This window comes from Triticum urartu, chromosome 7A, assembly GCF_056163025.1.
Source record: "Triticum urartu cultivar PI428250 chromosome 7A, HENAU_Tu73, whole genome shotgun sequence".
NCBI classification, from domain to species: domain Eukaryota; kingdom Viridiplantae; phylum Streptophyta; class Magnoliopsida; order Poales; family Poaceae; genus Triticum; species Triticum urartu.
Genome location: NC_141879.1, coordinates 732,940,077 through 732,955,788, shown reverse-complemented (window position 1 = coordinate 732,955,788; position 15,712 = coordinate 732,940,077).

The following is a 15,712-nucleotide window of genomic DNA, read 5'->3' as shown; positions in this document are numbered from 1 at the left end:
AGTTGCAATGCTTGCAAGGCTTAAGTGATGTGCATTACCGAGAGGGCCCAGAGATACCTCTCCGACATTCGGAGTGACAAATCCTAATCTCGAAATACGCCAACCCAACATGTACCTTTGGAGACACCTGTAGAGCTCCTTTATAATCACCCAGTTACGTTGTGACGTTTGGTAGCACACAAAGTGTTCCTCCGGCAAACGGGAGTTGCATAATCTCATAGTCATAGGAACATGTATAAGTCATGAAGAAAGCAATAGCAACATACTAAACGATCGGGTGCTAAGCTAATGGAATGGGTCATGTCAATCAGATCATTCAACTAATGATGTGATCCCATTAATCAAATAACAACTCTTTGTCAATGGTTAGGAAACATAACCATCTTTGATTAACGAGCTAGTCAAGTAGAGGCATACTAGTGACACTCTGTTTGTCTATGTATTCACACATGTATTATGTTTCCGGTTAATACAATTCTAGCATGAATAATAAACATTTATCATGATATAAGGAAATAAATAATAACTTTCTTACTAGTAGGAAAAAACAGAGAATTTGTAGTACAAGACAGTGTGACTCACTGGAAGTTGTAAGGAAGTAGTATATCTTCATTGTATTTGAGGCGCTTCAAGAACTCTAGCATGCTGTCCTCTACATGCTTTTCATGATATGCATCTATTTTCCATGTGTATTCATTAACGGTGTTTGGGTCAATGAACCCAATGCCACAGCGTCCACCTTTTCTCATTTCATACATCTTCATCTTGCATAATACCACATAAAAGAATATAGTGAGGATAATTACAGGTAATGATTGATCAAAAGGATCACTACAGCTAGCTTGAGACTTAAATTACATAAAGAAATCACTTACAGACATTAGCAACTAACGATAGATTTGTCGAGTGCGTCTTGATTGTATAGCTGAAACAGTTCATTATACTCAACGGCCACAGCTTTCTGATGGTACTAATGATCCTTCTTGACTTCCACCATGAGGGACTCTCGATTGGAACTCTTGGTAATGTCCATGTACCATTGATGCAATTCATACATTCTCGTTGGGAGCTTCTTGACCTCGTCTGGCTTGACCAAAGGTTCGCCCCGGACATATTTCCGTTTTATTTCCTCCTCTGTAAGCACAGGCATGGGCTCGATCTCGAGGAGTTGTCCAACAGTGATATTGATAATTTCAGCCTGCATTATATGCTCCTTGGTTATTACCACATTGCCCACCTCGGGAACGTAAACTGTTTGCCCACAATAATATTGGGCGCGCGTACTCTCACGTGTTTTTGGCACAACAAGCGGGGGGGGGGGGATCGATTGCGCCTATTCTCCCAGCTGGGGAACGGTTTTCCCGCATTTTTTGACAGCTGCTTGTTGTTTGCTCGAGCTCGAGCTCGCCTCCTTCTGTATACGTGCTTGATTTAACTTCCTGATGTGGAGCTCATAGTCTGTGTCAACAGGCTTGGGAGCTGGTGGTTGAGCCATATGAATGAAGTGGTCAATCTTTTCCCCAGGCACTTTCTCCCTTGGTGGCGGTGGCGGTTTCAGTGCAAAATGGGCTTCCACCTCAGCCTTCGATATGGCTGCGGTTTCCTCCTCGGACTTGTCATAAGGCCTCTGCAGAAGAGGCACGAGGCTTGGACCATATTTATATCGCTTGCCTCCGCCTGTACTTCCTGTACTACCTCGACTCGTACCGCTACGCACCATAGCTGCGGCGTGTCTCTTCTGCGATTGCTGAGGTGGTGGAGACGGCTGACGTGGCTGATTTGGATGAGGAGGAGTGGCCTGAAGCTGTGCCGGACTTGGAGAAGGAGTGGCATGAAGTTGTGCCAGACTTGGAGGGGGAGTGGACGTCTGACGCTGTGTCAGACTTGGAGGAGGAGTGGCCTGACACTTTGCCGGACTTGGAGGAGGAGGAGTGGCCTCACGCGTTGGTGGACTTGGAGGAGCGGGAGTCTGCTGACTCGGTGGCGGACTTCGACGAGGAGTCGGGTGACGCGGTGTCGGTGGTCTTCGAAAGACGATGCAATCCTTTCTCCATAGGATGACACGATGTATGGCCTCTCCCAATGTGTGCTCGTCGTCACCTCCAGGAATGTCAAGCTGTAGCCCCGAATATGGGTCCACCACCTCATCAACCAAGACACGAGCATAGCCTGCTGGAATCAGGTTGCAATGGAAGGTTTCCTCGGGGGGGGGGGGGGGGGGTTGTAAAAGCAATGGCGTCCGCCACCTTCATGGATATGTTCTTCATTTTGAAGTGTGTTCTCCATGATGTCATCCACGGGGTATCTATCCAGCATTGCGTCGCCCGGGGCGGAACCCACGCTGCTTCTCGGCATGGATGGGGCAGTGCTATCCAATGCTGGATCATCCGCTAGCCGCTGCAGCTGCTGAGACCCCCTTTGTTGGCTAAGTGAGTCGATTTGCTCCTGCTATCGCTGGAATTTGACTGCCAAGTCCGCGTGCTTTAATTCTAGGCCTTGAAGGCATTCATAGTCCAGCTTCCTCTGCTCCTCCTCCATCTTCCTCTTCTTCTGCTCCGCAATCTTCCTTCTCGCACGGGTTCTGTAGTCACCGTTCCAGTCTGAAAACCCCTCATACCACGGAATAGCGCCCTTGCCTCATGTTCTTCCCAGGTGTTCAGGATTTCCCAGGGCACGCGTACGCTCGTCGTTCTCTCTCATGGGCTGGAACACCCCCGATCGAGCCACTTCTATTGCAACAAGTAGGTTATCGTCGGCTCCGTTCAGACATGCCTTCGTCGAAACTTTGCCTGTCTTTGGGTCCAACTCCCCCCCATGCGCATAGAACCAAGTCCTGCACCTGGGGGGCCAGCTCCTAGTAACCGGAGTGACACCTGCATCCTCCATCTCTTTCTCAAACTTATGCCACTTAGGCATTGCCACCGCGTAGCCACCTGGCCCCAGCTTATGGTACTTATCCTTTTTTTCGGCATTCTTCTTGTTTATTCTCGACCGTTCCTTAGCTAATTCCGAATCCTTGAATTTCACGAAATCGTCCCAATGAGCACTTTGCTTCTCAAGTGTTCCCTCGAATACTGGAGTCTTCCTTCCTCCCTTGACGTACTTGTCCCATACACGATTCTTGTGGTTGTTGAATGCAACCGCCATCTTCCTAAGAGCAGCGTCCTTGACTTTCTCCATATCTGCTTCTGTGAAATGATCTGGTAGGGTGAAATGTTCCATCAGAGTATCCCAAAGTAGACCTTTTTGTCTGTCGTCGACAAAAGTAAGATTTGGACGTGGCTTTGCTGGCTCTCTCCATTCTTGAAGGGAGATCGGGAGTTGGTCCTTCACAAGAACTCCGCACTAACGAACGAACTTGTCCGCAATCTTCTTAGGCGCTAATGGTTCGCCATTAGGTCTGATGGCCTCGATATTGTACTTTACGCCCTCCTTCAACTTTTTGTTCGGGCCTCGTTTCGTCCTGTTGCCTGAAGATTTGCTCAATCCGGATGGCTGAAAGAAGAAAGATCGATTCATTAATATATCTTCAAGTCATTTAAAACATGTGATGATCACCAGATGCCTGCTTATATAAATATATATACCTCGCCGGTCTTTGTTGTTTCAAGATCAACATTTTCTTTGTCATCATCATAATCATAGTTCATGACTTTATCAATTCGGTCGTCGCGATCGAATATCATATCACCCTCCCCGGTGTTGTTTAGAAATTCGGAGCCATCATAATCTTCTTCATTCTGATCATCATCTGGCCCGCGAGGATGGCGTATCATATCGAACAGGGCATGTTCTCCCTCTCTGCCGGTATTGTCCGCCATAGCTTTTATTTAACTAATCCAAAAGAAATATAAAACAATTTAGTATTCAAATTACATCGTCTCGAATAATAGATATAATCTCGAATACATCGTCTCGAATAATAGATATCATCTCGAATACATCGTCTCGAATAATATATAATCTCGAATACATCGTCTCGAATATTATATATCAAATACATCACTGGCTAGGTAGCTAATAAAGGTCGAATACTACAGAAGAATCTAGGACACTCGCGGTTCCTGCGGCGCGGGCGGTGGACACCCAAAGAGAAGGAACCCTCACAGGATCATAGCTGAAGTGAGATTCCTAAAGAAACTGCCAGGTATTGGAGAACCTGCCGCCCTCTAACGCAACCATGTAGCGATGGACGTGCTCGTCCTCCTCCCTGACACGGCGACGTACCACCTCCGGCGGGGCTGGCTCCCTCCGCACCGAAACTGGCCCACGCGAACGCCACCAAACGAGATCAGGGTCGACGACTTGACCCGGGGCCGGTTTCCTCATCAAGCGGCGTGCCCCTCCAGGCAGCACCTCCCAGTGCCAGCCCAGTGGATCCCAGTCCCGAACATGGGTCAGCCGGACGTCGTCGCAGACGGGTCGACGGCGAGGATGCGGGCCGGGCATCGTTGAGAACAAATACTAGCTATATGCCCGCAAAAAGTAACATTTTTTTAATAATTGGATTTTGATAACTAAAATTTCTAATATTTCTATATAACTAACATTTCTATAACATTTCTAACAATGCTATATAACTAACATTTCTAATATTTCTATAACTAAAAAACAGAAAAAAAATTATAACATTTCTATATATATAACTAACACTTGTATAACATTTCTAATATTTCTATAACTAAAAAGAGAAAAATTTCTAACTTTTTAATAACTATTTCTATAACTAAAAAACAGAAAATTTCTAACAATTCTAACTTTTTTATAACTATTTCTGTAACTAAAAAACAGAAAATTTTCTAACAATTCTAATATTTCTATAACATTTCTAACAATGCTATATAACTAACTATTTCTATAACTAAAAAAGAAAAATTTCTAACTTTTTTCTAACTATTTCTATAACTAAAAAACTAAAAAAATGTATGTGTGTGTGTGCTCACCGGCGAGGCAAGAGGCGACGGGGGGCGGCGACGGGGACGGCGACGGGCGCGGCGACGACGGGGATGGCGACGACGGGGACAGGGACGGGGCGGCGACGACGGGGACGGGGACGTACGGGCCGAGCCGCGACGACGGGGACGGGGCGGCGACGAAGGGGATGGGGACGACGCAGGACGGGGCGGCGGTGACGACGGGGACGACGGGGACGGGGACGACGGGGCGGCGACGACAGGGACGGGGCGGCGACGACGGGGACGGGGCGGCGACGAGGGATATGGAGACGGGGGCGGCGGGCGACGGGGCAGAGGAGAAGAAGCACATGAGAAATTTCAATTTTTGAAGTGTTTTCTTATATAGGATGGACCTTTAGTACCGGTTGGAGCCACCAACCGGTACTAAAGGCCTGTTTTGGCCAGGCCAAGCGGCGGGAAGCGCACCCCCTTTAGTACCGGTTGGTGGCTCCAACCGGTACTAAAGCCCCCCCCCCCTTTAGTACTGGTTGGAGCCACCAACCGGTACTAAAGGGGGTGCGCTGGCGCAGGTGCGGTGCGGCAAGCTTAGTCCCACCTTGCTAGCCGAGGGGCGTCCGCACTGGTTTATAACCCCCTGTGCGGTAGCTCTCTCGAGCTCCTCTCCAAAGCAGGCCTACTGGGCCTACATGTTATGTCCTGCCCTGTTGGCCTACTGGGCCTTTGTGGGCCTGCATCCTGGCCCAACAACAGGTTGGGTTTCTAGTCGTATGCAGGCCGCTCTGGCCCAGTAGGCGGGCTTTTTTAATTTATTTTTTGCTTTATTTATTTTTGCTTTATTTATTTTTAGTTGTCTTTTTGTGTATTTAGAGTTTCTTTGTGAATATTTTTGCTTTAGGTACAAAAAATTACAAACTTTCTGTTAGTGCCCGTAGTTTTCAAATTTTATTAGTTTAAATTTTGAATTATTTGAAATTAGTGTGAATCACTAGTTTGTGAATAACTTAACTTTAAAAATCAGTAAAGGCATGAAAGAATTTGTTTGCACATAAAATTTCTTCGCGTTTCAAATGCCAAAACACATAATTACCCTAACTATTACAGAGATTCCCTCCTGGGTGTGAAACACAGAAGAAAGTGATGATAGTGAAGCCGATCACATCCCAGATCTGTGGGTGTGAAACTTTTTCTTCGTGTGTGTCCCTTTGCGCCGTAACCATGGAAAATCTTCATCATTAACAGGATGCTCGGGTCAATATTCACTATGAATGGAGCAATTTCATAAAACTTTTCATAATCTTCTGACCTAGCACGGTTATGAACATATTTCTTTAAGATTCCCATGAACCTCTCAAAGGGGAACATATTGTGTAGAAATACAGGACCCAAAACGTTAATCTCTTCGCATAGGTGAACTAGGACGTGCGTCATGATGTTGAAGAAGGATGGCGGGAACACCAACTCGAAACTGACAAGACATTGCACCAAATCATTCTCTAACCTTGGTATGATTTCTGGATCGATTACCTTCTGAGAGATTGCATTGAGAAATGCACATAGCTTCACAATGGCTAATCGAACATTTTCCGATAGAAGCCCCCTCAATGCAACCGGAAGCAGCTGCGTCATAATCACGTGGCAGTCATGAGACTTTAGGTTCTGGAACTTTTCTCTGCCATGTTTATTATTCCCTTTATATTCGACGAGAAGCCATACGGTACCTTAATACTGAGCAGGCATTCAAAGAAGATTTCCTTCTCTTCTTTGGTAAGAGCGTAGCTTGCATGACCCTGATGTATGCCGTCTTTTCCGTGCATACGTTGCTGGTCCTCCCGTGCCTCAGGTGTATCTTTTGTCTTCCCATACATGCCCAAGAAGCCAAGCAGGGTCGCACAAAGATTCTTCGTCATGTGCATCACATCGATTGCGGAGCGGACCTCTAGGTCTTTCCAATAGGGCAGGTCCCAAAATATAGATTTCTTCTTCCACATGGGTGCGCGTCCGTCAGTGTCATTCGGAACAGGTTGTCCACCAGGACCCTTTCCAAAGACCACCTTCAAATCCTTGACCATATCATGTACATCAGTACCAGTACGGTGGCGAGGCTTCGTCCGGCGATCCGCCTCACCTTTGAAATGCTTACCTTTCTTTCTTACGGGATGCCTGCTCGGAAGAAATCGACGATGTCCCAGGTACACATTCTTCTTACAATTAGCCAAATATATACTGTCGGTATCGTCCAAACAGTGCGTGCATGCGCGGTATCCCTTGTTTGTCTGTCCTGGAAGGTTACTGAGAGCAGGCCAATCATTGATGGTCACGAACAGCAACGCCTTTAGGTCAAATTCTTCCCCCGTGTGCTCATCCCACGCACGTACACCTGTTCCATTCCATAGCTGTAAGAGTTCTTCAACTAATGGCCTTAGGTACACATCAATGTCATTGTCGGGTTGCTTAGGTCCTTGGATGAGCACTGGCATCATAATGAACTTCCGCTTCATGCAAAACCAAGGAGGAAGGTTATACAAACATAGAGTCACAGGCCAGGTGCTATGGTTGCTGCTCTGCTCTCCAAAAGGATTAATGCCATCTGCGCTTAGACCAAACCATACGCTCATTGCGTCATCTGCAAACTCCTTCCCGTAATTTCTTTCGATATTTCTCCACTGCGACCCGTCAGCGGGTACTCTCAACTTTCCGTCTTTCTTACGGTCTTCTCTGTTCCATCGCATCGCCTTGGCATGCTCTTTGTTTTGGAACAAACGTTTCAACTGTGGTATTATAGGAGCATACCGCATCACCTTGGCAGGAATCTTCTTCCTGGGGCGCTCGCCCTCGACATCACCAGGGTCATCGCGGCTGATCTTATAGAGCAATGCAACGCATACCGGGCAAGCGTTCAATTCCTCGTACTCACTGCGGTAGAGGATGCAATCATTAGGGCATGCATGTATCTTCTGCACCTCTAACCCTAGAGGGCAGACAGCCTTCTTTGCTTCGTACGTACTATCAGGCAATTCGTTGTCCTTTGGAAGCATATCCTTTATCATTACCAGCAACTTTCCAAATCCCTTGTCAGATACACCATTCTCTGCCTTCCATTGCAGCAATTCCAGTGTGGTGCCCAGCTTTTTCTTGTCACCTACGCAATTCGGGTACAACAATTTTTTGTGATCCTGTAACATGCGCTGCAACTTCTTCTTCTCCAAATCACTTGCGCAGTTTCTCTTTGCATCGGCAATGGCCCGACCTAGATCATCAACACGCTCATCTGATGCGTCTTCTTCAGCTTCTTCCCGCATTGCCGGCTCAGCTTCTTCCTGCATTACTGGCTCAGCTTCTTCCCCCATTGTTGTGTCATCGTATTCAGGGAACCCATGGCCAAGATAGCTGTCGTCGTCCTCTTCTTCTTCATTGTCTTCCATCATAACCCCTCTTTCTCCGTACTTGGTCCAAACATTATAGTGGGGCACGAAACCGGACTTAAACAGGTGGACGTGAATGATTCTTGACTTAGAGTAATTTTGAGTTTGACCATTCTTACAGACAGCACATGGACAAGGCATAAAACCATCCGCCCGCTTGTTTACCTCAGCCGCAAGCAGAAAAGTTTGCACGCCATTAATGAACTCGGGAGAGCATCGGTCATCGTACATCCATTGTCGGCTCATCTTCAATACACAGCACCAAAAACACCAACTTAATACAAGTTCATACATAAAGTTCATACAACACTTAAATGCAAGAAACAAATAACTCTCTAGCTAAAGCATTTAAATGCAACAAAAAATGCGATCAAGATCGCAACTAAGGTAACAATTGATCCAACAGCATAATGATACCAAGCCTCACTATCGATGGCATATTTTCTAATCTTTCTAATCTTCAAGCGCATTTTCTCCATCTTAATCTTGTGATCATCGACAACATCAGCAACATGCAACTCCAACTCCATCTTCTCCCCCACAATTCTTTTCAATTTTTCTTTCAAGTACTCATTTTCTCTTTCAACTAAATTTAACCTCTCGACAATAGGGTCGGTTGGAATTTCTGGTTCACATACCTCCTAGAAAAAATATCTATGTCAACTTGATGGGCATAATTTGTCATAAACACGAAATGCAACTAGTTTTAAAAGAGAATATATATACCACATCCGAATCATAACAAGGTCGAGGGCCGACGGGGACGGATATCAAAACCATGGCACTATGTATAACAAACAACGTACAGGTAAGATAATTATACGAGTAACTATATATCCAAATCACACAAACATCAATTTTTATATAAAATTTCATGAACAAGAGGCTCACCACAAGGTGGTGCCGGCGACGGGACGGTGCGGGCGATCGACGGTGGTTACGGCGGAGATTTAGAAGGCACTAAGTAAACCACACCTACATATGCAAACTAAGTGTTATTTTTGACCTCAAATTGCATATAAATCAAATACTAGCACATATAATTCCTCCCAAATTACTAAACTCACAAATTAAACACTATATAAAGCATTGCAAGAGCTAATCTAGCAATGAGAGATAAAAGGACAAAGTTGCTAACCTTTGTGATCATTTGAATCGATGGGGGCCTTCAAATCTTGACAAATTTTGGGCAAAATGTGTGATGAGATCGAGAGGAAGAGGGGAAGAAAAGAGAGGGAGGGGAAAGGGGAAGAACAGAGCGAGCTCGGGTGGACGAAGGGTTTATGTAGGACGACCTTTAGTACCGGTCTGTGACACGAACAGGTACTAAAGGTGCTGGAGGGGCCCCAGACTGACAACATCCTGCCACCACTCTCATTAGTACCGGTTCGTGGCACGAACCGGTGCTAAAGGTTCGCCACGAACCGGTACTAATGAGAGTGGCCCAGCTAGCCGTTGGAACCGGCACTAATGTACACACTAGTGCCGGCTCAAAGTCAAACCGGCACTAATGTGCTTCACGTTTGACCCTTTTTCTACTAGTGGTACTATATCTCCACTAGTACCCGAACCCAAAATGCTGCCTCGTTCCCGTAAAACCAAGCGGCCCACACATATTTAAGGCGTTGACTCGAACCCGTTTACTACGATGTGGCCCAGCACGCCGTAGTACTCCTACAAACCCTACCGCCGCACTCATCATCGGTTTTCTACAAGAGGACGAGGGAGAAGCCGATTTGTAGTGGAGGCGCTTTCAAAAAAGGATCTGTAGTGGAGACCCCTACCCTAGGGTGCCCTAGGTAGCTGCCGCACGCATCATTGTTTTCTCTTTTCTTTATGCTCTTGCGCCCTAGAGTGAAATGATGGTTGCTTCGTCTGTCCAGCTTAATGCGGGAAAGGTGGGGCTTTGTGATTTGACCCCTCACCGCTCATTTTCTACTACTGCGGCGCTACGACCAGGGTTCCTCCAATTCCAACCGCTGCTCTGAACTGTAATTTGGTGCATCGCACGTGGAACAAGATGGTGGATGAGCCACATGTCGGCCAAAGGGGTCCTGTTAAGTGTGTCGCCATTTCGTGTGCGGACTGACCCTGCTTGAGTTGCTACGCCAACATGACAGGAGCAGCCTACAACTTGGTTTTTCTCCTTGGTGAATCCCGACTATATTGATCTAAAAAGATATGTGCTGAACTACCCTCTCCGTCTCGGTTTTTTTATTTTTAGGTGTCTCAGTTTATAGGGCCTGCACGTAGTTCTAGGTCATCCATTTGACTAACTAAATATGAGTTACTATGTCACAAAAGGTATATCATTGGATTCTTAAGCGGATGTAGTTGTATTCAAAAGTCGAGGGTGGGGCAGTTCCGCCTAGTCGGTTCGACAGAGACGCGAGAAGACGAGGGATTAGGCTGCTGCAAACGTAGGGCTGTGTGATTTGACAGCGAGTTACTGCTGGACAGGTGGGGCCCCGTGATTTGACATGTCATTATCATTTTAACTGCGGTGCTACGACCGCCGTGAGTCTCCCAGATTCCTGACCACCTCCATACAGGTGCCTCTCCCAATGCTGCACCATGTAGTAGAGGCTGGCTCTTGCATGAGAGCCCACTTCTCCACTTTTTCCCTGCCTCTCTTTACTCCACATATGCAAAATGCCATGTAAAGTACACTATTGTACTTCCTTCTACTTGCTCCTACAGGTGCTTAAGCTTGCCACATAGGCATAAAGTCTGATGTGGCAAGTTAATCAAGAAGAGAGAGACTAGTTTGGTGACCCAAGGAAGAAACGATGCTAAGCGCGTGTACCTAGGTGAAAAGACAATTTTGAGTCTATAGCTAATTAAATGAAGCAAACTTAGCAACACCATTTCATTGGAAGAGGTCACTCCTTGGCAAATGCAATAAATACTAGTACTCCCTGTGTCCCATAATATAAGAATGTTTTTGGCACTACACTAGTGTCAAAAACGTTCTTATATTATGGGACGGAGGGAGTACGAAGAAAGAGATAGAGAGAAGTAAAAAAATACACTTATAGCCAACCTTATAGCCAAAATCTTGTTGTAGTATGTGTGACTAAGTGATGACTATGTATGACATGCCAACATCAGATAGCCTAACGCACCATGTGAAATCTCCAAGGGCGCGACCGCATGAGCGGTGCGACGGTCATGGTAGGCGCGACCACGATACGGGCTGCTGGCAGCCCTTGGATCTGAGATCAAACGGTCGCATGTTAAGTTGCTGAAAATTTGCAGAATAACCCTCCAGGATAGGATATTCACCCATAGATCACGCCATGCAAGCGTTCGATCTCAGATCCAAGGGCTCTCGGAAGCCCGTATCATACGAGAATGGAAAGCCACTACCCTGTCGTTCGCACGCTGGCAGTTCGCTCCTACTCGTCCCCGGACGTCCTTCAATACTACGGCGGTTCGCTCCTAGTCGTCCCGTCCATTCACATTACGGCAGTTCCAGTAATCCTAACCCTCCTCCCAAATCCATGGCGTCCCAAATCTCCACGATCGGCGGTGAGTACAAGGTTAGAACCATCACCGGTGATGAGTTCGATGTCATCTACACCCGTTCTTCTGCGACGGTGAAAGGATGCCTTTCTCGCTTCAGACGCATGTACGAAAACTCAGATGATGAGTGGGTCGTTGCGCTAGATGTTTAGTACACCACAGTCCTAGGACGAGAGAAGGATCGAAAGGACGAAGAGAGGAAGAAGCCCGCTGTGATCCAGGTTTGCGTACATAATGTTTGCTTGGCCTACCACATATGCCATGCCGACATTGAGTGCCAGGATTTTAAGAACTTCCTCCACGACAAAATAGTGAAATTCGTTACTGTAGACTTTAAGAACGACGAAGAAGTCCTGGGTCGGATCGGCCTCGTTGTAGGCAACCCCTTCGACCTCCAGAAGAATCGGCTGGTGCCCTCTCGTCAGCCTTCAATGCTGACCCTGGTAGGAGCCATGGTTCATCCTTCGTACTGTAAACTGGAGAAACCTCATTACACGTTTCATCGTCATGCATGGCAGCGGAATGTACTAGATATAGACCACATCCACTATGCTACAATGGATGGCTACCTTTGTTTCAATATCTACAAGGGTCGGATGAAGAGCAACAGCCAACTCTGCGGTTCAAGCAAAGAAGTATCGGCCAAAAGGAAGAGGGACAAGGACGAACTCGAGGATGTGGACGAGGACTCCGAGTAAGGTGGCAGTGTCGTTGTTCATGGTGGTTCTAAACTTCTAATGCAGTGTCTACCAGATTAGTTGCATAGTTTAATTTCAGGTGTGCTTAATTTAATTTGAGGAGTGTGTTGTGCTTAGCCCCTAGCAGAACTATGTTATGTTTCTTCTCGTTACTTTAACTCCTTAGTATGTACATCCTACTAGTATTTCTTTAATAGAATTTAGCACCCCAATTAAGCACGTACTAGCTTTTCTTAATAGTACTATATGCATAATTTGGCGACGAGTGATGAAGCTATGCACCTGGGGTAGGAGCACGGACCCATCCCAAAGAGTCCTACCCAAGGACATCCCTAGAAGAAATCACCCATCAACCGACTTGAAGGTACTCCACTCGACGGGTTCAAGACACTCGACCAAGAAGCTACCACTCGACCATGAAGCTATTCACTCGACTGCCAGGAGACCTACAGTCACTCCGTAGGCAAACGGTCAGCTGTTAAGTAGTCTTCATGGTCATTACAGCACTTTATTAGAGGCGTTACCAGTAACGCCCCATCTTAAATGTACTTTAAACCCTGCATTACTGAGGGCAGGAGGGGGCCGGCGAACGCTATATAAGCCACCCCCCTCCTCAGTAGGAAGGGTTCGCACCCCTGTAATCTATACACGCATAATCCAGTCGACCGCCTCCGGGCTCTGAGACGTAGGGCTATTACTTCCTCCGAGAAGGGCCTGAACTCGTAAACCTCGCGTGTAACAACTTCCCAATAGCTAGGATCTAGCCTCTCCATACTCACCCCCCTACATCACTGTCAGAGTTAGAACCACGACAGTTGGCGCCCATCGTGGGGCAAGAATCTTAGCGCTTAGTTGGAGAAGTTGTGATTTTTCTCGATCCCTTTGATCATGTTTTCTTGCGGAGTTTTGGTGGAGGACCGCGAGATCCGTCTCGGCGCAATCACCTTCATCGTCGACGACTCCGCCTGGCTTCAGGAGGCACCGCTCGACATTGACGCGCTCCCCGCCCGCGGCGCGACACATTTCCGCGCATGCGTTCGTGGCGTCCTCCTGCGGCAACCGTCGACCCAATATGGGTCGGCCCCCGTATCGTCTCCCCGCCCTGTCTCCCACCAGCGCAAGCGCTCCGGTCGGTCAAGACTTCAGCGCTGCATGAGGCACGCCGTGGCCCGCCAATCGGCAGCCCCGCAAGTCGCGGCCATCGAGCCCGTCGAATCCCTCTACGGCCTGTTCGACTGGTTCCATGGAGACCGCATCCGAGTGCGATAGCAGCGATCCAGCGGCTGAGGTTCTGGCGGTCGATGGAACACACAGTCCCCCTGGTTTCCCTCGCACCGATGGAGGCGCGGGTGGGGGCGATCCGTCGCATCCCCACGATGAGTATCTCCCCGAACCTCTCACATCGCTACAGCGAGAGGAGCTTCGCCGCCGGAACATGGACGCGCTCCGCACTCCTATCGTCGGAGAGACCCCCGAGGCCCGGGCCTTGGAGGACGCGCGTTTGGCCAACTTGGCCGAGCGCATTCGACTGGAGAATCTCCAGTGAGCACTCGACGAGCAAGCGCGTCAGCGGGCTCCCGAGTCTAGTCGACGCCAGCTCTTCCCGCCGACGCAGGTATATCGAACCCCAGTTCAAAATCTGGCCGCCGCGGCCCGTATAGCAGAATCGATTCAGCCCTCCCAGTCGGAGGCTGGCAGGGGCTTGTTACAGATCAGAGCATTGCTCCGGGCGGCGGGAGACCAGAATTCCGCTGTCTCTCAGTCGCGGAATAGGATCCACAGTCGGTCTGTCGCAACAAATACAGTCGAGTCAGCTCACAGCCCGAGATCGCCCCCGAGGCGTGAGGGACGTGGTGGCCAGCATGATCAGTATAGGAGGAATGAGCAGTATGATCACCGATTCGACCGTGATGATCGACGTCGAGTGCCAACCCCTCCCCCGAGGAGTGGGTCATATGTGCCTCGACGGCAAGATGACAGACGCCCTCATAGTGTTGGACAGAGGATTCCAGTCGACCCCAGAGACACAGGCTTTGATGCGAGGTCCATCCTCGTTCAAGGTTTGGTTGACAGGAACAGAGCTCATCGAGAAGGCCACAACAGAGATGCGCCTGCCAGCAGCAGAGTACGTGCTTCAGGGCCAGAGTGTTTCAGTCGAGCCATCAGAGCCGCAGTGATACCTCCCAATTTCAGGTTGGCGACTGGAATCGGCAAGTTCACCGGTGAATCTAAGCCTGACACCTGGCTCGAAGATTATCGAGTGGCTGTACAGATTGGCGGTGGCAATGACGAGGTGGCCATGAAGCATTTTCCTCTCATGTTAGAGGGCTCGGCCAGAGCATGGCTAAATCAGTTGGCACCCAGCAGCATTTACACTTGGGAGGACCTCTCCCGAGTGTTTATCACAACCTTTGAAGGAACATGCAAGCGACCTGCAGGACTAACCGAGCTGCGGTCTTGCGTGCAGAAGCCGAATGAAACTCTGAGGGAATACATCCAGAGGTGGATCACGCTGCATCACTCGGTTGAGAACGTGCCGGACCATCAAGCGGTTTGTGCCTTCAAGGAAGGTGTTAAATACAGAGAGTTGAATCTGAAGTTCGGTCGAACTGGAGAGATGTCTCTGAATCGGATGATGGAGATTGCCACCAAGTATGCTAACGGAGAAGATGAAGATCGACTCCGGAGTGGCAAGCAGAAAACAATCGCCCAGGAAACTGGAGGCAATTCCGGTCGGAAGTAGAAGCGGAAGGCCGAGCCAGCCGCCCCTGGAGAGGCCCTGGCCGTAACCCAGGGAAACTTCAAGAGAAAACCCAAGGGCACCTGGAAGCCCAAAAAAGTCAAGGATCAAGACGGAAATGATGTTTTGGATCTGCCATGTCACATCCACACCAAGAAGGATGAAGAGGGTAATTTTATTTACCCAAAACATACCACTCGACAGTGCCGGCTCCTGATCCAGCAGTTCCAAGGAAAACAGTCCAAGGATAAGGAAAAAGAGTCGGACAGAGTCGAGGACAAGGAAGACAGTGACGATGGATACCCCCAAGTCAATTCCACCCTGATGATTTTTGCCGATGTCGAAAGCAAAAGTCGACTGAAAGTCATTAACCGAGAGGTGAACATGGTTGCCCCGGCAACACCCAGTTAC